This window comes from Camelus ferus, chromosome 10, assembly GCF_009834535.1.
Source record: "Camelus ferus isolate YT-003-E chromosome 10, BCGSAC_Cfer_1.0, whole genome shotgun sequence".
Taxonomy (NCBI): domain Eukaryota; kingdom Metazoa; phylum Chordata; class Mammalia; order Artiodactyla; family Camelidae; genus Camelus; species Camelus ferus.
The window spans coordinates 24,834,258-24,858,192 of record NC_045705.1 but is presented as its reverse complement, the minus strand read 5'-3'; the positions used below and the strand labels follow the sequence as shown (position 1 = coordinate 24,858,192).

Genomic DNA, 23,935 nt, shown 5'->3' with positions numbered 1-23,935 from the left:
CTCATGGCCCCCTGCCTCCATCTTCACAGATAGCAAGGGTAGGCTGAATCTCTTTCATGCCACCATCTCTCTGATTGTTTGCAGCCAGAAAGGCTCTCTACTTTTAAAGATTTATGTAATTAAATTAGGCTCACCTGAATTATAAAGGATAATCTCTTCATGTCAAGGTCTTCAACCTAGTTATCTCTAAAGTCTCTTTTGCCTTGAAGGCAACATATTCACAGGTCCTGAGGATTAGGCTGTGAACACCTTTAGGAATAGGACCATTAAACCACTTTGGGTAAGTATTAAGAGTGCTCCTAACCCCTTTCAATTTGGCACTGCCTGATTCAAATCATGCTTATTTAAATAAATTCTTGAAAATCTTTAATGTGTCTCAGTTTATCTTTTAACAGTTCTGGTGTTAAAAGCACATCCAAAGGAGCCTTCCTAGCACCCTAAGAGCAATGAGCCCACTACACTGTGCCTGAGCACTGCAGGGGAGTTTATCTCAGAGTCTAGCTCCACAGCTCTTGTGTCATGAGCTTTCTGACTTTTATTTGACCATTTCTGTTTCTGGATTGGTTCCAGAGTTAGATTGGGTCTGACGTAAATTGGCCTGGGTCCAGCGTGAGGTCTTAGCTTGGTAAAATTTTGTTTTAAGGAAAAGAAAGGAGAAAATGGATTCTTCCAGGTCCAAAGAGTCTGAGACTCAACCATCTGGGACACTAGCTAAATATATGTATAAAAATGACAGGCTCAGAACATGTGTTTGTCTGAACAAGTGGGCTGACCTTACCAAAGAGAATCTTGAATTACACTGACCACTCTGAGGAACTTAAACCTAGATGAGCTTATCCACTTATGAGACTTCCTAGAGAAATGGGGGCCCCAAATAATGGGATATGTTTTTTAATTGGTCTGCAAAAGCTTCTAAGAGACTTCTAAATGGATCAAAAATTGCCTCTTAAGATTCCTTACAAAAAGCAAAGGAAAACATCTTAAAGGTCTTCTCCACAAATATTAGTGAAAAAGCTTTAGCCATATTTGTGGGGAATCATAACTTATTACCACTACCAGAAACACAATTTGGATCCAAATGTTCTTATAAACCAGCAAGTTTGGTAGTATAGTACTTGCCTCATGTTAAAATTTTTAAACAAAAGCTCTAAGATTGCTGTTTTCATCTGTCTGTATACATCTGTATGTCTACATATGTATGTTATAGATGTGTGATTTCTTTTTACTTCCAGATAGCATTGCCAAAATTAATAAGTTCTATTTAATTGGCTTAAAGAAAAATAAGCACTTATATAAATTATATATTCTTTCAGAAATATAGGAACTGACCCAAAAGTTTTTCAAGTTCACATGAAAATTTAATTCTTTCATCTGTTACAAGGACAAAGTTTTCTTGGACTATTTTTAAGCTTTTTTTTTTTTTGTCATTTACAGTTTTACTCTGATGCTTTTGCAAAACTGCTTCATCTTCCAAGAGATTCAAGGAAAGCACTCTGACAAATACAGGTTTCTGATAATTTTAACATTATAACACTTGGTAAGAATTTCTAGAACTCTAATAGAAAAAACTGAATTCATAAAACTGCTAACCCAAGATTAAACAGAGTAAGAATTAATTACCTGGGACTGAATGAACTAACGGGGATAATTATAATTTTTATGACTTTTTTGTTTGAAACATTGCTAGTTCTTTAAAGCTTTGCTTTCCAGATTTAAGGAAAAATTTTTTAAGATAGCTATAACTTACAGTAATTTGGTGTATTACCCTTCTATAAATGAAACTGAAACATTTATTTCTTCTCCCTACCTGAACCCCCCAGAATTCAGAAAATTCTTAGTATTTGTACTTTCATGGCAACATGGATAGTTACTTGCATAATTTCAGTAAGGATCTATTTTCCTTGTAACAGGACACAATTGGAAACATTGGTTTTATTACCGAGGCTTTGACTGGAATTGCGTATTTGAGAATGATATGTATAGAATCAGATATTACTAGACAGGAACTAAGATGGAATTTGTGGGGCCAAAAAGATCCTTAGAAAAGCCATCTGGCAGCCTTGACAGGTGAGTAAGGAAGGTTACTTCCTGGCATGTCCAGAAAACTCAGGATATTTGCAGAACATCGGGAAGAGAGCAATTCATTCAAATCTATAGGTATTTAAGGCAATCTGATGATGAGTTCTTTGCTGGCTAATTTTAACCTCAAAAGGCTTTTAAAAATCTATTCCAAAATTCCTTATGCAAACTTCCAGCAAACCAGACTTTTAAAAAGTCTATATAGTCAATCATTATTCTTGCTGTGTTCTCTCAAGCATCTTAATTACGTGCTCACGGCCACCAGTAGTACATCAGATGTTTTCACTGTGCTTGGAGGAACAGAAACATGACAGACAAGGAGAGGAACAACAACAAAAACTTTCCATGAACTTGACCTATGAGTTTCATAATGAGATGAGAATAATTTAACCCTGACAATGACTGAGAATGACACTAGCACCAACCTTCTGGTCGATCTTTCATGTATGAGAGGATCTCACCAAAAGGGGCAAAAGGAGGAATTGTTAACGTAATTAAACAAGGCGGCCGTTAACTGTGATGGCTCTACTGCCTTGGTAACCTGCATAAACAATCTTGAAACCTAAGCCAAGCTGACTGTAAATGCACTTGTATCCAAGAAGATAACATCTGAGAACAACCCATCGCAAACAACCAACTAGGCTTTCCCAAATAAGGCAACTGCTTAAGCTATAGCCAACTAAGTAATGCCTTTGCTTTGCTTCTGTGTCTGCTCTGTAAAAGCCTTTCCCGAAGCTTCTGTACACAGAGCACTCCTAACCAGTTTGGCACCGCCTGGTTGGAATCGATGTCTGTTCAAAAAAAACTCCTAAAATGTTTTAACGTGCCTCAGTTTATCTAACATAGGTCAGTTCAAGATTATTCTTTCCCCTTCCCAAAGAAATATTTAAAGGCTAAAATTTCAAATTGCAATATTTAGAATAATGGAGTGTGGGGAAAGAGTTACCATTCATCTTTCACATGCTTGGATGGATAACAACGCTTTAGCCCTAGAGTTTAGTACAGAATTGTTTTCAAACGAAATCTTTATTCACATTTTTATTTCTTTTCATTTACGAAGTCAACTTTCACCTCCTTCCAAATAATGCCTCTAGGAAAGTCACCAGGAAGTTTTACAGTGATAGAATGTACTCATATCCTCAGCTTCCTTTTTGTTTGGGTTGCATGATAAATTATAGAAAGACACAGAACTTGAATATTTAAATAATTTCTATGAATAGTTCTTAAATTTTCTTCTTGTGTTAGAAGGCTTTTTTCCTTCCTTCACTTTCACTACTCCAGATCTTCACTCCCAAGAATAGTTTTACATAAACCAAGAAAATCTGTTAGAAGATAATTCAGATTTATAATTTTTTAGGCAACCAGTATAAAGTTTCCAAAAGAAAAAAAAAATCAATATACCAGAATTATACATTAATAGAGAAACTAAATCTGGTCCTGGGAAAACAGATTTGGTGGGAATCTATTTCTAGTATATTTACCGTAAATCACTAGATTTTATGCAAAAGTTCTAGAGAGCACCTCCCCAGAGGCCCTGATCTTTCCTTAGTATTTCCAAATTACTTCCTTTCCTCTGCCCTCTCTCCCTTTTTCCTTCCATCTTTCCTTCTTTCCTCTTTTAATTTTCTTCTGTCTTTTCTAATGCAAAAGAAAAAAAAGGGCAGATGTTGTTTTAGTTAAAATAAACAAGCCTACTTGAAATTACATTGGAAATATCAAGATGTATGCTTCTGAAAGTCAAAATTGAAGATGACTATTTATGCCAGTGGTGGGTCTGAAATATCTGAAGAAAAGGTTTGCCTTAAAGCTTAGTTAATCTATCCAGGCCAAACTTCCAAATTATAAGCTGTATGTAGCTCTCTTGTTCTAAATACCAACTGATATAATAAACAAGGAAAACTTGGGGAAATACTTAGAACAAAATGTTTAATTATTCCATTCTTTCTTCTGGTCCAGATTTCTCTTTTTGATAAAAAAAAATTTACTTACTAAATTCTTGTGTTCAAATGTCATATATATTGTTTGACTTTTTAAAAATCAGGTTTTTGTTAAAATTTGACAATTACTTTATACTGATGGATGGAGCTGGGATCTTTATGCCAAAAGTAGACCATCATACATTTGAAGATTCTCTAGCTGTACTGAACAAGTGGCTTACTTATTCTAGGAGTCTCAGGTTGCTATGAACATCTTGACCCAGATATCAGTGGGTAGATAAAGCATGATACAACAAACAAGAGTAATAATAAAAAGTGCATTAAATTTTCCTACTCCACTGAATGATTTTGTTCCTTTCCATTCAGTCTAGCAATGGAAATTTATATAACATTTTAATAGTTTTCTGAAAATACTGGGTCAAATTATGTGGAGGAAAAATATTTTAACATACTTTCATATTCTAAACCATGTAAGTGTTCTTAACAAAAAGGTGTGTAACAAAAATAGCATATTGCATGGAATAATCAGAAAGAAAATCTTGCAGAAACAGAAAAGCAATTTAAAAAATACATTAAATTTTTTTCTGACTCCCACTTTTTAACATTTACTTATAGGGATTATTATACATAGCTTTCCTAGGCCACACAGGAGAAAAAAAAATATTTTATTGAAAAAAATGAAGGCAGTTCATAGTTAAGGGAGAAACCTAATACTCATCCTTAAAATTCAGTGATTAGTCTTAAATAACAGATTAAAATTTTATTGCACTAGATTATTACGAAGAAACTTCTAGCATGTATAATGTGTAACTTTCCTAAAATAAATACATTAAAAGCAATTTTAGCTTTCTAAATCTCTTAAACCTGTCCCAATGTGGAAATTAAGCTGGTAACCAACCTTTCAAATACAGAAAGTCACAAGAAGAGATCAGAGTAAACTTGAGAGTTTATGTTTATGCTTTTTCCTCTGTGAGACTAATTCCAATAACCATAAACCAGTGCTCAGTTTAGGTCAGCTGCTCAGATGTGTGGATTTGCTTTAGAAGGACCTGGAGACGCTTGATAAAAAAAGCAACATGTGGACTTAGAATAGCAAGTGTCTACAACAATATCTTGAACACTCTACTAGGAGCTGGGAAACCAGACTACCTAGTAAGGTTTTATACACGATACAATAGTGGAACAAATGACGGAGTTTTTCTTCTTCGAAACATTTATTCGTGGAATTTAAACTATTAAAAAAACATTTCTAAGAGGAGCTTTTTTCCCTTGATGGACTTGTAAATTTGGTGACATATTTAAAATTGTGTGTTTTATATACTTCATTGCTAAGATTAATATGATGAAACTCATTTGTGGATATTTGGTCAAAAGCCAGTGGTAATTTTGAAGACTGGAATAATTTTGCCTTCAAAGGAGAATGATTAGAAATGATGACTTGAAAAGGTGACTTTACCAGGTATTCTAAGAGTAAAAATTAAAAAAAAAAACAACAACTAGAATTAGAGCTTGACAGAATGAAAAGAGAATTTTCCAATATAAGATGGAGAAGGTAAATTCTGTGGAACATCCTGCTGTAACACAATGCTACCATGATTAGCAGAATTAAGAGTTGTTCATGGAGTCTCAGTTCCCAAGGCATCAATGTGCTTGAAGTTCAGAACATTTAAAGATCCCACACTTCCTTTCAAAATCACAGGGCTAAGAAATGAAAGGTTGTTATGGACCTTTTGTATAGTTCTAGGAAATTATTTTCACATCATGCTCCCAGGAGCCCCAGTGTGGACAATTACAAGTCACCACAACTATAATTACATGTAAAATTATTCAGGCTCTACTACTGAAGAAAGGAGCTGAGGAACAGAAACACAGCAGGAAAAGGCCCATTTGGGAGATAACTGACCTCCAAATCTGAATTCAATCAGAACTTTAGTCCATTTTGGTAGCATTTGTTTTCCATGTGAAATTTCATTTGAAGAAAATTTCCTGAAGCTGAGTGAGTGAGTGAGTGAGTGAGTGAGTGAGTGTGTGTGTGTGTGTGTGTGTGTGTGTGTGTATAAACTCTCTGCTTTCGGCAGTTAAAAGAATTCTTTCATTTGGATGGTAAAACAACATTGTTTCTTTTCATTTTTCCTTGGGAAAACATACCTCATAATCTGTATGTACCAAAAATCAAGTATAAGAAGATTCTGAAATATGAATCCTCCAATGAAGCCTGTGCTAGGAGGGATTAATATCTAGGATGTACTAAATTATCCTAAAGATTTGACAGAAATGCTCTCTCAAGTTGCCTTCCTCTAGAAAGTGAGTCGTATCTATGGAATGAAAGTTCCTGAAAGCCCAGCTTCACACCCAGAAGCCAGGAACAGAGCAGTCACAGCCGAGAGCACCTTCTGGGTCATCTCTAAACCAAGAAACGTAAGAGCCCTGATAATCAATACCCTAAAAAGCGTCTCTGGCTTTAAATCCACCTTTTTCACCCATAGAAACTGGGATGCGGATTCACTGGTTTGCACAGCTGTCTCCTTCCTGTCTTCCAAAAGGGCTTTCTCAGGGTAGATTAGCCAAATTGGCTTCTGCCTGGAATTGTATCTCATCTTATGTATTTCCTCCAGAGTCTTACTGCAATCTGTAACTAGCTGGTTGGTGGATCAGGTGAGTTGCTTGTTTACTTGTCAACATCATTCATCGTCTCCATTTTCCATAAAACACAAGCACCAAGAGGGCGCTTTCAGTAATTGTCTTGTTTACCGGCCTCATCCACAGAATGCACCCACAAGCACACGATAAATAATCATTGACTAACTGAAGAAATGAGTCTCTTTAAGTCACACTCAGTAATCTAACATGCGAAGGAGATAAACTGTATCTTGTCCAAAGCAACAATATGGCCTTCTGTTTCACTGCTTGAAAGGACACCTTCTTTGGCCTGTGCTGCTTAAACTGGGATGCATGTTGGCAGCCCAGGAGGGTATATGCCACCGAATGATAAACAATGATACTTTTTTAAGCAGCTTTTTATTTTTCCCCTCAAAGATGGGAAGGAAAATGAAGCTGAATTATTTAAAACATAATTTTAAAATTAAATGTGGATAGAACAGAATGCAAATTCACTTGAATCTTTAAGATGGATTTAAAAGAATTTCTTGCTAACTGGCCAGATCCCAGGAGGGTTATATATACCTTTTCTTCTCATGAGAATAGTGGTGGGTAAAACACTTGGAGAAGTATTTTTAGGGCATTTTGTCTTCTCTGATACATCAATTAGAATTTGTAAGAAATAAAACTTCATTCCCTTGGAAAGCCAACCAAGTCTATTTTTAAGATGATTATAATGCATAGAAATTTCAAATGGCACAAGTTAAGCCTTTTCTGTTTTTTAAAACTAGAAAAATCTAAAAGCCAACTGATGAATGCAAACCAACATGTTATTCATGCATGCTGTCTTCAAAGGGCTAGATTTCTCATTGTTAACTTGCACTTTAAATGGCCTTCGCCAGAAATGCAGGAATTGCCCTCAGAGTGTTATCAATATACAAGCTTCTTTGTGTTTACTGCTGCAGGAAATCTTTTTGTTCCTGTCAAGTTTCTAGCTCTCCTTTATGAAGCTGCTTGGCCAATTTGAAATATTTTGCTCAGAGACAACTAGGGTAAGACTTTGAATGCCTTTTTCTCAGGAGAAATCATCAAACACCACTGAAGACATATTTTTCTGAATAGGAAATCCTTATTAAGTCATTTTCACTCATATGTCAGTTCTGTTTGTGAAGCCTGGTAATCACAGAAGAGAGTAAGAGCAAACGCAGTTAAGACTGAAAAAGAGAATATATTCATGCTACATAAAGCAGGGAGGTGGGAAAATTAAGAAATGGGAGCCGATGAGAAGCAACAAGGAAAATCAGGTGATTGAAGCAGATGCTTTAAATGAAGACAGGCAAACGAATGCCAAAACCATTTTTTAAACCCTTTTTTAAAAAGATGGATTATTTTCGAGAGACTTTTTAGCATGAATATTCTGACAAATGCCGTTATCAATGTGTGACTTTTTTGAAATCCTTTTAAAAGCCCTTTGTGATTTCAGACTTTCACAACAAAGATAATAATAAAGTTTCATAAGTCATTTTAAAGAAAGGAATAAGAAACTGGCATTACATTATGAATTAAGGACCTTGGTTTTGTTGACTGAAATAAATGCACAGCCTAGAAGTTGAGAGTTATGTTTTATTTGGCGGACAGTTCTGAGGACTCAAAACCCTTGGAGCCCAGGATGACAGCCTCTCAGATGGCTGAGGGACTGCTCTGAAGAGGTAGGGGAGGAACTATGATATATATGAGCTTTACAACAAAGACTAGGTAGTTGGAACATTAAAAGATTACTTGTTAACTAAAGAAAACCAGGCATCTCAAGTTAAAGAATTGAGCGCTTTTCTATGTATGGGAGGAAGCAAACATTTGGACTCATTGAATTGATTCCTTTGACAAGCATCTAGCCATCTAGGGCCAATATCTTGTCCTTTATTATTCTGAGTCCCCTCAGAGTGCACCACTGTAAGTGGCTGCAGAGGCTGGGCTGCAGGCTGGTCTTCACTGGGGGTTGATGGCAGCGGCTGACGACTTGATGGCTTGAGCATTCTCTGTTTACTGATACGGTTTACAGTATTTTTCACTCACAGTTGTAATTTGAAATGTGGCCAAGCAGTGAGCCTGCCTGCTCTCTTAAAAGTGCATTCTCCCCACAGTTCACTGAGAGTTGAAAAGGACTCTGCTTTGGATCATTTCAGTCATAATGATCAAAACAACCAAATTGTGTAAAGCTCTGAGACTGAAATATGGAATAAATGCTCTTTTCTCCCTGAATTATCTCCAGGTGCGCACAGGCCTTAACAGTCACTCTCCACAGTGACAGTAGGTGGGTCACCCAGGTTGTCTGTAGAGGTACAGCTGGAATCCCAAGGGAAATCATGGTGCCCTCTCAAGAGGGAGAAATACGTTCTGAGCCACCAACAATGAGTGCTGCAAGGATATAACATGCTTCAGTAAGGAGAAAGGGTGGAATCTTAACCATGGAAATCATGTGGTTTAGACCCAGAGAAACCAAAGTTCAAATTCAGGCTCTGACATACAGTTGGTCTGATTTAGGGGCAAACAAATATATATTTCTGTGTCAAAGTTTTCTTTCTATTAAATGAATCTGAAAATAATCTGCAATGTTGATGTGATGAACAAGTGAGAAAACTTTGCTTCCATTCATTCTAGAATATTCATTGAGGTCCTATATGTTCAAGACTCATTTTCATATGCCAGTGGGTAGCTTTCATTTATCACTAAGTTTTGTAATAGAAGTTTTCCTTTGCTGTAAGGACTAAGGAAGCATTTCTCTCGTATTTCAGATATTATCATGCACAGACAGAATTAAAGCATGCTCACAAATCACAGTAACTCCTCTCAGGTGTCACACTGTGGCACAGCACTGGAGGTGAGAACATGCTATTAAAACTCACTTCTGGCAATTAAACCCAAAAGACAAAGTTTTGATACCAAATTTTTAGCACAAAATTCTCTGGGGTTTTAGAACTTCTTGAATATTACTGTGTGATAATAAGTTATCTGTACCTGAAAATTACATAAAGTATAATTTGTACCTTAAAATTTGTCAATAAAAATGAGAGATAAAAGGAATTTGTTATTTTATTATGTGCCAGGCAGGAATTGCTTTAGGTATATTAACTAATTTAATCTCCTTTAGAACCCTATGATTTAGAGACTTTTATTTCCCTTCTTTTCTATTTTTCACTTTGTTCTTTTTTGGGGGGCAGGGATAATTAAGTTTATTTTAAAAAGGAGGTACTGGGAATTGAACCCAGGACCTTGTGCACGCTCAACAACCACTCTACTAATTGAGCTAAATCCTCCCCCTATTTCCCTTATTTTCAAATGAGAAAACTATGATCAATTAACTTTTTTCAAGGTTACATGTCTAATACTTAGTTTTTTTTGTTTGTTTTACAAATGAGGAAAGAAAGCACTGCGAAGCTAATTTAACTTTCACAAAGTCACATGGCTAATATTCAGCAGAAATGGGATGTGAACTCAGGCTGCAAGATATTAAAAAAAAGAAAAATCTATGCTCAGCCATTAGGCTATCCTGTCAATGTCAGACTCAAAAGAGCCACCCACAGAGGCAGATTAAATAGGTAAGTAAATCTTTAAAACATTTATTTTCTTAAAAAGTTATTAAAGTTTGTTTTAGATTAGAAAGCAGTAGATGGTTATTATCAGGAATCTGGAAAACAAGCAGACAGAATTATGAGTTATACATAATTCCAGCAATGCTAGTACTTCTTAATACTTTCTTGTGTTTACTCCCTTATTGTTGTTATGATTTTGTTAAATAAATATTTTAAAAATAATTTGTAGTAAATGTATAAGTATGTATATCTTGCTATATATACATATATAGCTATAAATATACATAACTATAAAAATATCTATGTAGATATATAGTTTACAATAGCAGATATTCTTTAAGACAAGAAAGGTAATAACTACATAGGATTCCATCATAATTATCCGGGCTTTTACTGCCTTCAGTGACCAGATGTGTTTGCTGTATGGCTGGAGCTAAATGAATGCACTAAATAAATTTAGTATTTCTAACTTAGGTGATCTTCTATTTCCAGTTTCCAGTTTGTGAAAACTACAGTGAATCTCTATTTCTCTTACATCTGTTTCTACCTAATTGTGTGAGATCCATTTCAGAAGAGTAATTATTGGGTGAGATGAGCCTCCTGATTCTGAGTAGTTCTGTGTGATGCAGCATTTGCATTGTGCCTCCTTTAATCTCGTGCCATGAGTCCCTATTAAAGGGACCAATGCGGAGACGGCCCCAGAATCTGGACTGGTCAGAATCATTCTGAGGGTAAAATCCAGGACATTTCTTGGTATCGGCTGGGCTCGGAGACAGAAAAGTCAACCTGATGTAGTTGGTTTACTCTTCTCATCTCTTAGAAAGGCATGCTTAGGCCTGGAAAGAGTTGAACGTGTACTACGGGGATGGGCTTCAGCAGAAGGCCGCGGGGCTCTATCTCCCACTTTTCTCCCCCTTACATGGGTTCTGAGAGAAGACTTGTGTGGAGCAGGAGTGCAGGGGGCACAGAAGCAATTCCAGCTCAGCAGCTAGGCAGTCTGATCTTTGGTTCTGGAAGTGTAGAAGACTGCATATAGAAGCCCTCTGTCCAACGGAGAACTTGACGGCTGCTGAACCAATGGGACAATGAGTTTGGATGTGGCTTCTCCCACTGAGGGGAAAGAAAACCCTAGGCAATGCGGGATGTTTTAGGCTCTCCTGCTGAAAGAGAGGGAGTCATCTTTCCCAGCCACCTCTGGCAATTCAGAGAGAACTTCCAGTGTCAATCCTGATGGCTGTCTTCAAAGTGGGGTTCTGGATATAAAATTGTATCTTCTCCCAATGTTGTTCTACTATCCCTAGAAACCACAAAGTGATGTCTTAAGCTATTAAAGACTTCTTTTCTCCAGGCTTAAGTACTGCATCAAGAAGAAAAACATTTACAGAAAACTCTAAATAGGTAAGAGGAAGGGAAAGCAGCTTTGGACAGGGCTCCTAAAGGTCAAGACAGTAAGGATTTCAGGGAACAGAACTGGCTCAGGAAACAAAGTTACAAATTCCAGTTCATCCCCGTGTTGAATATCCTTAAGAAATTCAGCAATCATTCCGAGCCCCAGATACCAGTGACTGATAATCACGCTGCATAAAATCGCATGGAGGTTACTTTTCCTTGGGTCCTCACTCATACTTGTTGGTTTCTGTGTCGTTCAAGGTCTATCAGTCTACTGTTTCTTCCAGGAGTTAATTTTGTGCTTCTCTTCCTCCCCAAGAGGGTCTATCACTACTTGGAATTTATCTTCAGAGAAGTCAAGCCATCTGGCCTTGATTGTTTCTATGAGGTCCCTTGCTTTCTGTTGTTTTCCAGAAGATTCAACTGTGGACCAGAGACAGGAAGTCTGGGAGGGTTTAGTGAAGAGAATGCTCTGTAGATGTTCTGACCATTACATTCTAGACAAGCAACGTGTCTCTGAAAAACCAGGAGATCACCTCATTTATGGTCAAATCCTTGGAAACTAGGGCAATGTGCGTGTGTGTGTGTGTGTGTGTGTGTGTGTGCGTGATCTATTCTCATTAGTATTTGATCTGCATATTGTATTAACACATTACTACTAACTTTAGTTCCAACATCATCTGTTTTATATACCACTAGGTCTTTGTATAACATCAAAATTGACTTGTGATATCAAGCTGAGTCCTATTTATACTCAGAGATTAGGCATTTAGTTCTAATTCTGAAAGTGAAAATCCTTTAAAAGGAAATCCTCAAGTTGTTAAAGGAGTGAAACCACCTACGGCTTTTTCATCCCGTTTCGGAGTACTTTGGCAAAGTAGCCAAAATTCTCATTTTCCCAGTTTTCACTGTTCTACAAAATGTAGTAATTATCACCATGACAATATCTCATGTCTTTTACAAAAGCATCCAAAATCACTTGACAATTAAATCCATTTACATGTTTAATCTGAGATGCTGGCTGAATTTAGAACCTTACTTTCCCAAATTTTTTTTTTTTTAAATGTAAGAACTAATAGAATCCCTCATTAATACAGTAGGATTTGGCATTTTTGCTTCATTGATCTAAACTTGGGTTAATTTTAGTGCATCAGAAACACAGTCATCTTATGGAAGTTATCGTATTCCACGTACAAGTTTGAAATTTGGAGAGGGGAAGGGTAATAGCTCAGAGGTAGAGTGTGTGCTTCGCATGCAGGAGGTCTTGGGTTCAATCCTCAGTACCTCCATTAAAAGTAAGTAAAAAAAAAAACTCATTAGGAAAAAAAAATGAAACACAGAGGAGAGGCTGGACTGATGAAACAAGACTAAAAGGAGTATGAGGGGTGGTGTTAATAAAAGAGACATCATTCACTTAGAAATGAGCATGCTAGGAATAATCAATACATAAATTGCTACAAGTTGTGCAATCTAACATCTGTTTCCCTGGGCAAACTTTCTCCTCCCTAATTGTGAAGTGTTCATTGCTCAAATGTGCCAGATAAATATTTACTGTAAGATGTAATTGGTGCTAAGACTGAAAGAATACTGCTCATGTTGTATGACTCATGCTCCCTAAGTCATGGATCCATTAAAAGAAGGACAAGCCTTCTGAGATGCACTCCCCTCCCAGGTCCCCACGCTCTGCTAGGTCAAGTGGTGAATAAAGCTGACCTCACACACTCTACACACACCTCCATCTCTACAGACCACATTGGTGATTCCATGGAATTAGAGTTTATTTAAAGATGACCAGTATTTCTAGATGTCCTATATTGGCATCAACCCTGTGTTAATATTCAAGGTCTGAATGGGATTGGTAGATACAAGGTGAGAAGCTAGGGATTGGAACTCAGTGTGGCCAAGTCATTTACTGAATGAAGTGATGCAGTGTTGTAAAAATAGACTCAGAAAAAAAGAGTAAGAAATGTATCCTAAGACCACTGTTTCCCCTTTTATTATTTGTATTTATTATCTTTTCCTTTCCTGTATCAGTAAAAAAAAAAAAAAAATTTTCTGGATCATTACTGTGCTTTTGAAAATATAAAATTGGCAAAGAGGAAAAAAAAGTTCTCTTTATTCATGGAGAAAATAACTGTATAAGCAGCCCAGGTTTCTGTTTTGCCTTGACAGCACCCAGCCAATATTGCTTAAACCTGCCCAAGAAAAATTCTCTAGGGCATTAAAGGAAGAATCAGACATGAATCTTATTTCATCTCCTAGTCACCATGAAGTCCTGCAACCCCAGGGCAGCAAGGCCTTTGGAGACCTTGGATGAATGATTCATGCCACAGCAGTGACCTCAAGTCCACTGAGAGGCAGTACTTCTTTATTGCTATTTACCAAGGCGGCCTCCCACAAAGAGACCTTGACTAGGGTGACTCCTCTCTCATCAAAAACTCTCCCAGTAAATCCCCTCTGACATTAAAAATGCTGTGTCCTACCTTTGGTGAGTTTTCAAAACTGCAGACCTGGCACCTCCTAGTGAATAGCTATTCCCCTATTTGCAGTAAAAAATAAATAAATAAATAAATAATCCAACTGTATTTTACCCAGTGTGAAGCTTAGATTTTTTTTCCCTGGGTTTGGCGTATAAATCGTGTTTTACAAATACAGTTTACATAGTCTTGCTGATCTCTCCCTTGCCATTGAGTACCTGAACCTACGGTAATAGCGCTCTAAACGTTTTGCTTCTCAGCAGAAAATGATTTATTTCGTAACATTACAGCCGCCCCCTGTTTAAGTGAGGATGGTGCTGAGGTGACTTGTGAGAGTCTCAATTTTACAGCACCAGTGTCCTTATTAGAGTTCTTCATGGATGAATCAAAAATCTAAAAATATTCTGCTTTCATCCGTTGAAGATTTTTCTCCCCATATTCACACTTCTGTGATGACGTCCAAACTTTTTTTCCCCCTGCAACCAAAGGAATGGATTTGGATAATACGGCTGCCATCTAAGCTATACAGTGTTCATCCAGAAGATGATAGAAAGTCTGAAGAGTATTCTGAACACTCAGAGAAAAGCCCGGATTACTGATTCTCCTCCCTCCTTCCAAGCCACTGCTGAACACAACCTTACTGTGATATCAGCAGGCTTATATTTTAGTTGTTGCAATCACTCTCAGTTTCTCTGCGTCCAGGCAACCCATCTCTATTCTTAACTTACATCCTGGAAGGCTTCGCTCAAGTAAATAGGACACAGCAGAACACTGGGCAAAGCAATTTTACTAAAAAGCCGACATCAGTTCAAAGGCTTTCTCTAGTTTGACTAAGGTTTTAATTGACATACACATTTAGAAATTCAAATCACTGATTTCCAACAGTCCTCATTTAGTAATGACTGCCCTCTTAGCCACGCTTAAAATTAAAATTCAAAAGGGAAAGTTTTCGTTTATTCGACAGATACAACACATTATATATTACCAGTATCAGTTTGTTAAGCATGATTGTAGCTTCATATTTACCCTGGGTAAGCAGATAGAGGTCCAACAGTGTCTTGCTAACCACAGAAACTCTGCAAACAGAACCTTTCTGGAACAACTGTTGTGTGTAAAATTAGCTTTGTTTAAAATTCACATCCAAATACAACATGAGTCTATTTATCACATTATCTTCCTTTTCCACATCTAAAAATCATAAAACACTCTAAAGCAGTCATTCTCTTTATCTTCATTTTATAAGCAACTGCTTAATTTGCATTAACAAGCTAAACAATCACCACTTCGCAGAAACAGCATTTGCAATGAAAATATCTGCAGTCCAACTATTTACAACTGGAGTATTTCTGAAACTAGCTATAGAGTTGAAAAGGCAAAAAATCTACAAGTGATGAAAGATTTCACTTCCCAAAATAAGCCCTAGTTTTCTTTTTTAAATTATTCTGCTGTCTACTGCAACGGAAGAACGAACCCCAGCTCTTAGTGGCTCAAAATGATCACTTTATTTTCTTCATAAACTTGAGAGAAAGGAATTTTAGAAGAACTCATCTAGGTCGTTTGTCCCTGACTTACATCGCATCAGATGGAAGGGGTGATTAGGGATGCAGGTGCCACTGAAAAGTGGCTTCTTCACCATGAAACAGGATATTTAGCTTCTTCGGTCTTTCTCTCTATGAAGCATCTTATTGTCCAGGGTAGCCCTTCACGGCCTGAGCATCTCTTCTCATGATGTGGAAGTCTCAGAGCAGCTGTACTCCTTACCTGGTGTCAGACAAGAGCAACTGTCTGACAAAGTGAAAGTTGCCAAAATTTTATGGCTCACCCTAGAAAACTGGCTCAGCATCACTTCCACCTTATCCTGCTTGTCAAAATAGAGAGGAAGCCCTTACAGAAATCAAGGTGCAGAGAAACAGACCCTCCCTCTCAAGGGGACATCGATAACTTGTGGCTGTCAGTCTCCCACAGCAACAGTTTTCTCCCACTAGTCTCTAACGTCCTGTAGAATAATTCTAAGTGAGACCTGATGAACTGTAGTTAAAAGATGTTGAAAGGCTTCTCTCCCAACTCTCTACTGTAAGAAAGAGCTGTACCAAAAACTTCCAATGCTCATGATCAGCTACAAAAAAGACGCTGCTCTAGTTACAGTCTGCAAGTCATGAAAATTCCCAAGCAAACTGACTCTTGAGAAATCTGGTCATCTTTGTTCCTCCGAAGAGTAGACAGTCAGATTGCCGACTGCTGAACTCTGTCCTGCGCTTTTGCTTTCATGTCTTTTTCCTTTCCACAAAATTGCCCAGACGAGAAGCAGCCTCCAATTCTACATTCACGTCTACTCTTCAACTCCATGGGATACATAACCATCTCTCAAAACCTCCTTACCACTCTGATGACACTGATTTCCCATAATTCCATAGTTCAGCCCCACACAGAAAGCAAAGCCAGTTTCCCCTTTTTGACAAGTACTTGTCATGAAGAGGGAGAAACCCTTTTCTTTTCCCTCATGGAAAAGGGAGAAAGTTTTGACAACTGTCTCTCGTGCCTGCAATTTATAACTCAGTCTTTCCTTCTTCAGTTGATCCATCTTTTAAATAGAGTCTGGCGATAGGTGACAGAATTTTTGGTTGCAAGATATTATCTCGCATAGCTTTATAATATGGAGATGTGTATCTCCTACCTTTCTTAATTTTGGGGCTTCAGCAAACTTCTGAGGTAATTTCATGTTACATCAGCCAATAACTCAAGAGGAGTTTGGTCTAAATGTTCAGACTGTATTTAAATGAGATTTAAGGTCACATTAAAGGCCAAAATCACCTAGAAACATGATATAGAGAGGAAAAAAGAGGACCTATAAGCACACAGTAGGAAATCCTACCATTTATAGTTCTAATGGCGTTTTAGCTCTAGTGGAGGAAGATAAGGAGATATGAAAGGAGACCAACTGTGACTACGGTTATAAGAAAACATTCAAGAGAGCATGTCATGGAAACTAAAGATTAGGGTTCTCACTGAAGCTAAATAAATTTCCTCTATCTTGTTTAAGCCAAAAGGGATTAAAAATACTATGCAGTTTACACTATTTTGGGGAAGAGAGCAGACTTGAGCCTGGCTTTGTAACAGCCCTGAAGAGATTAACCAGAGAAAAATAATCAAACCCATCTTGACCCTCCATAGCTGTCGTCTCACTGAATATGGCATCTGTGGCATTAGGATGAGAAAACTAAGAACTCTACTGCACTTGCTCAGAAGAATCAGATGTATCCAGTACCATACTTGTCTGTATATCCAACATGCCTGCCTTAACATCTGACCTTGAAATCCTAGAGGTCATCAGTACAATGAAGAGCCATTTCATTTTATTGGGGGGAACAGGAGCTACCCAGCAATTTGTCAAGAGGTAAATAGGATATTAGAATGTCGATAAAGTTTATATATAAAGTACTGAAAGATTTGACACTGAAAGACAGTGGAAAAATCGGATTACAACCAGAAGCAGGCATTTATTAAATAAAGATTTTTTTCATTTGCTTTTCTTTAGGATAATAGATATTAGCATACACTGATGTACTAATGAGAAAACACAAGCATAGTGAGATTAATAAGGTATAGATTAAGATTCAAAATCCTTAAGGCAAGAGATAATGGAAAAAAGATCATATTTTGAGTGACGGGTCTTTTATTGAGAAAACTCTTCCTTGGAAATGAAAGGATGGATGAAGGTGAATATATGCAGAATTAAGCTTTTAGGTGAGGATAGAAAAATAGAAGTGTGCCAGCTATATATTTCATTTCCTTAAAACATAAATTTCATCATTAGCTGATACAGTGATTGGAAGTGAAAAGTGGAGTAATCTCAGAAATCTGGAAGGAAAGATAAAGTTTCTTAAGAAAAATAGTACTAAGGTTACCACGCTGTGTTTAGAGTTCATCTAATTATGATTTTAATGTGAATCCAGTCTGTTAGGTTATATGATTTGGGTGTGATTAAACTAACGGATCAGAGAGTAACCAGGATAAAATGGGGGGTGAAGACATGAGGTTGACAAATAGTAAGAAATTCAGGACATGACCAAAGTAGAGGCCCTCATATGTTCAAAAATATTTAAGCAGAAATACTTCAGTAGAGAGGAAGGATAGGGAATTATGGCGACAGAACAGAACGCACGCTTTTAGGATTTTGACATTGTTTAGAATTTGGTGGTGATACATTCTGTGACCTTGGAGTGTCTGAAATATAATGTGCTGGGGAGATGGACTATCCATGATGACTGATGCTACGAAACTGAATAAACTGGGACCAGAAAACAGGCTGGATCATTCACAAAGATGCCTATGGCTCCAGGTAGAATTACTGGAGTTCACAGGGAAAGACAAACTGAGAATCAGTTTGATAATTCAAATTTTCATTGACGGAGTGGGAACATTTGTTGAAATCAAGAAATGAGACCAGGAAGTCGGTAGATGAAGAGAAGAGCCTGGTATCTCTGTTGTGAACATCAGGCAAGTGAGAGGATGGAAGATGAGTATTTTGAAGTATTAATGATGAACAAGGAACACAATTTCTTTTAGATTCACATTTTGCTAGAAAGGATAAGAAAAAGAAAAAGGTTCAAAAACTAAATATAATTATGTAATATGGTAAGTTTTATAAAATTTTCCTGTGATAGCTCTGGAGAAAAGATGAAGATAAATGACTTGGCTGTAGTGTAAACTGATTAATTTACAACTTTTTGAATAGTCTTGATCTCCAAGTATTGAATTATTGATCAATGGTAGCATACAGGAAATGTTTAACTGACATTGTAAAACCTGGTCCTTAACTGTACCCCATACAACTTGCTTGTTTCTTTAATCAATGACAAATATATGAGGAGACATCAGGTGGTGGGAAGCTGATGGGGGACACTGACTGTTTTGGTTGTGAGGGACGAAAGAATCAGAATCCAAAACAATCACAAGTGTCTGGTAGGGTCAACTAGAATAAATTAAATACAAAAAGGTTTATCTTAATAGATCCTACATTGTACGTACAAGATAGTGAGAATCACATTCTGCTCTGCTCTGTCCAGAAAGAGTATTGATGATATTGCATTCAGATTTAGATGTCACATTTTTAAATTAAATCTTAAACTTCTGAGCATTTGCCCCCTGGCCTTGTAACTGGTTTTCAAGGGCACCACATTCCTTCCCACATCGTGGACTTTAAACTTACTTTTCTCTCTCCCTAAACACACCACTCGCTCTACCCCTGGTTATCAGTACAACCAGTCATCTCAGCGCTCCTGAGGTGTAAACACTTAGATTGGGGTAGACACACATACACGCACACACACACATGCTCATCAAAGCTTGCTTCCCCGGTGTCTAACGTGATACCTGCCATATGAGGGCTTCTGATCAAATCTTCTGATCTATTACCTTGTTTAAAAAGCTCTTCTTTTAGAAGATCTATTAAGATCTACTAAGTTGTTCTGGTGTCGTAGCAAAATGCAGACCTGAGAGAAGCAGTTTAAAGCTACCGGGGCAGAGTTTAGCTCAACAATTGGGAATGTATTCTAAGAGGAGTAATTATCCAACACATAGACTACTTATAAAAACACTGACTTTTCCATCATTAAAATGTTCATAAATTTTATTTATTTCCTAGGAACATTGCCTTTCACAAAAAAGCATCTCAAAATTAGAATGTCTTTCATGTGATATTGTCTTAAAATTATTAGTTATTATTTCCAGGTATTCCTGACCACCCAAAATTGTCAGCATTAAACTTGAATAGCTGTTACTGGATTGAAAGTTAATCCTAAGTGTCACCTTCCAGGAATCAAACAGCCGTGGCAAGAGGTGGGTCCACAGTGATTAGATGTGCAGTAACATTCCTGAAGCAGGCTAGTGGTGTGCTCTTGCCAATGCTACAGATAAACAGGGGATGATTTTATGTGGAAAAAGATAAGCATCTTTGACTTGTGAGTTGGTTGATTCAAAATAACAATGTTTTAGGAGTGCAGAAATTTTAGAATTCATTAACCAAATGATGTGCTTTTATTTTGCTTTTGATGTACTCACAAAAGTAATGTATGAAAAAAAAATCCATGCCTGGTAAGTTTTAAAGAAGCCTTTAATAAGTATATAACTTAAATGCTGAGAAAGCACTCCAGAGTAGTTTAATTGGCAGTGTTTTTTTTCCTTTCAAATGGTAAAGTAACATGTGACCAGCAATCAATTTTATATTCTATTAAGTATGATTTAGATTCTAGATTATGCTACCTTTAAAAGAGGCTGTTGAAGAGCGTACACTGGAAATGTCTGGACAAGTGGAACCTAACATACTGCAATTGCAATTGAAATTTATTTGCTTAATGTTTTGGGCTGAATAGTGGCACACTGAAGATGTGAAGTCCTACCCCCAGGACCTGTTAATGTGACCTTATCTAGAAACAGAGTATGCAATCGAGTTAAATGAGGTTATATTAAACTAGAGCCCTGATTCCAACAGGACTAGTGTCCTGGTAAGAAGAGAAACGAAAGAAACAGGGAGGAGAACACCACGTGAAGACACAGAAATCCAGAGGGAAGGGGGCCATGTGAAGCTGGAAATGGATCGGAAGTGTGACGCTGAAAGCCAAGAACACCCAGGGTGACCAGTAGTGGAAAGAGGCAAAGAAAGGATCCTCCCCTGGAGGTTTCCAAGGAAGCATGACCCCGACAAAACCTCAATTTTGGACATGTAGTTTCCAGAAATCTGAAACAATTCATTTCTATTGCTTTAAAATCTGTAGTTTCCTAGAGTTGCCACAATAAAGTGTGACATGCTGGGTAGCTTTAAACTGCAGAAATGTATTCTTTCACAGCTCCAGAGGCCAGAAGTCTGAAGTCAAAATGTTTGCAGAACCATGATCTCTCAAAGACTCTAGGGGAGGATTTATCTACTCTGTCTTCTTCTTCACCCCGGTGTCACTGCTAACAATCCCCAGCTTTTCATAGTTTGCAACAGCGTAACTCTGTCTCCATCATCTCATTCTCCTCCTGTGTCTTGATTTCTTTGAATAAGGACACCAGTCATTCTGGATTTAGGGCCCACTCTATACCAGTATGACCTCTTAACTAATTGCCTCTCAACCACCCTACCTCCAAATCAGATAATTTTCTGAGGTACTGGGTACTAGGACATTAGTATGTATTTTTGGAGGACACAATTCAACTCACAACACTTGGGAAGTTCACAAAATAATGCTATTTCCCATATTGGTTAGCCAAAAATCTCAGAAGCGTATCTTTAGTTTTATGATATTGAAAACATGGTTTCTTGTACATACCTTTTAATCCATGCTATTAGGTAAAATGCTAATTTGTATTTACAAGGTGTCTAAATCATATTTTGGATCTTAAACACTCATAAATGTAAAGAAGGTATTTCATCAGGAGATCTGACATGAAAATTTCATTACAGTATATTCTACTGTCCCTATAAGGAAGAAATAAGAGAGACCACATCTGGAACTCTGAAATCTTAATATTCAAGTTAATTACTAATTATTAACGAAACAAGATGGTAATATCATCTCATCTATTCTTTGAAAAACTAAGAGTTCAAAAGACATGACGGATATACAATTTAACTAATCATATTTCAACCTAGTAACAATAAGCTGCCAACCTAATGTGGTTATCAGTATATTCTAGATGGAACCAACTGCTTCCAAATATTAACGGGTCCAGCTGGTGTCCACTTACATTTCCAATATGACAGTTTAAACCCCTAGAACTCATGTTTATATATCTTCTTTCCTTAATTGTGACCTAATTTTTCAATGTTGTTCTCAGTATAAGCGCCATGACTAATAGAAATATGCGAATTCTTTCTACAGTGATTTGGCAGTTCAATTAAAAGTGTGTACCCTTACGTGTGTACATACACGTGTGAGTGCAAGACCATTTGTGATGATGGATTCTGCCCACAGTATGAATGAAAAAGAGCATTTCATTCAAAACGAATTTAGAGTAGTTTTATTTTCATGGTGGAGGAGCCACCAATTTCCCTTCCAGTAGACCCAACACAATTCAAAATGTACTAACATCTAATTGGAACGCACCATCTGTTAACTAGAAATAAAGCGACTTGCGTCACATCTGTCAATTCATCTGTCAGGTTTGGCATGAAGAAAAAGCACTAGTGTAAACCTCTTCCGTGGTTAATATCCGGTGTAATTCATAGCAACACTCTAATGAGTCTCCTGGGCTTTAGGCTTATTTCTTGCCTCCCTTAAAGTCAACTTCTCCTACCACAGAAAAAATAAGAGCGTTTCTTTCCATGAAAAATGAGACAAGCTGGTGCGGGAGCGATTGAACTATGATAAGGGAGTCTTTAAAAGAGTTATCCAAAAGGAATGTGATTTTGGGGGTCCTGGGGAGAGGCAAATATCTAGTTATATCTGTAAGCTCCTGCAGGGTAGGAAGGCCTTTCAATAAACTGAAAAGAGAACTGACAACGCTTTCTCTAACTTCCTGTTGCGAAGTTACAAGTAAGGGGCTAAAACCATTCTGCTCAAGGCCCAAGGACTTCAGCTGCTCCAATGCGCCTCTGTTAACCTGGCATTAAAGACGCTGAAGTCCACTCTTCCCCACCCAGAAATAAAGAGGCGAGTCCCCTTCATCCACAGTGTATCCTGGGCGGTAGCAGGCGGCTGGCCGGGCTCCAGGCCGCGGCCCTCGTGCTCCGCGCCGCCCGGAGCGCCGGTGTCCCCGCCGTTGGCCGAGACCCAAGGCTCAGACACAGCCCGCGCGGCGCTCTTAAGCTTGCGGGGCTGCCCGGGATGCGAGGTCCCCGGCGGCGGGCTGTAGAGCGGCGGCTCCTTAGGAAAGTCGCGCAGAGCAGGAGCCGCTTCCAAGTTGTGTTTTTTTTCCCCCTAAACAAGCTACCATAAAAATACTATGATCCAAAGAAGACAAGGGGTATCTGCTTACCTTCCGTATTTCTCAAGGTCCCGAATAAAGAGCAAAAGGAAAAATATAAAAGGAAGCAGAAAATCGTAACAAGGTTGGAAAACATGAAACGGAAAAAAAAACTACAGTCTAGAATACTGAAAAACAGACTAACGGAGAAAATAAAAACCAGGAAACACTCACCGGAGAGAGCGGAGGAAAGCGTGGATCTTCCCTGGAGAGCTCGGAACAAACTGAGCCAGAGGAGCCCCGGATATAAGGAGGTGTGGACCTGGCGCCCCGGGCAGGTTAACGGCCCTTATTCACCGCAGCTGGCCCGGCGGAGGCTGCCTCTCCCGTCCGCCGCCTCTGCAGAGAGTAGAGAGAAGCTCTAACTTCTTGAATAAAACTTGGGAACCACCTCAAAAGAAAGCAGTTTGTCTAGGCGCCAAACCAGTGTGGGTTTATCAAGCCCCAGATAAAAGAACAAAGCTTGAGAAAACTCTGGACTTTATATCAGATGCTGAAAAAAAAAATGTTAAGAAGAGATATAAAGCAGCTTAAACTCAGGAATAAGTGCAAGTTAAGTGTTCTCCCTGGAGATTAGAGGCACCTCGTCAGCCGAGAGGGGCTGGAGAGGGATTCGAGGTGAGCTGCCCAACTGGAAAAATGCCCGAGGAGCCGACATGCCGCGAAACAGCACCTTACCCCCATACAACAAGATGGCGCGCCCCTGGCGTGGCGCGTGCTCCTTTTTAATAATGCTAGTGGCGCATGCGTAGTGTTCATACTGCTGACTCACGCTACTGGCGCATGCGTACATTTACCCCTTACCAGGTGCAAGCTGTTGTGACCTTCCGCCTGGGCCCCACGGCCTACTTACTTATGGCTGCCAACGCACCTCTATTTTGGCAGTTGTGGGGATCCACAGCCTGGCTTTCTCTGAGTT

General features: G+C 38.1%; 1 long non-coding RNA gene across 1 annotated transcript in view; it reads right to left on the bottom strand.

The window, feature by feature from the left end:
• The window catches only part of LOC116666352, a 229,637-nt gene extending 205,923 nt beyond the window's left edge, over window positions 1-23,714 (bottom strand). The window contains exons 1-2 of the long non-coding RNA XR_004323161.1: window positions 23,600-23,714; window positions 23,191-23,355 (exon numbers count right to left, since the gene is read on the bottom strand). This is a non-coding gene — a long non-coding RNA (uncharacterized LOC116666352). The remainder of the gene's footprint in view (window positions 1-23,190; window positions 23,356-23,599) is intronic.
• Window positions 23,715-23,935: the final 221 nt, after the last annotated feature.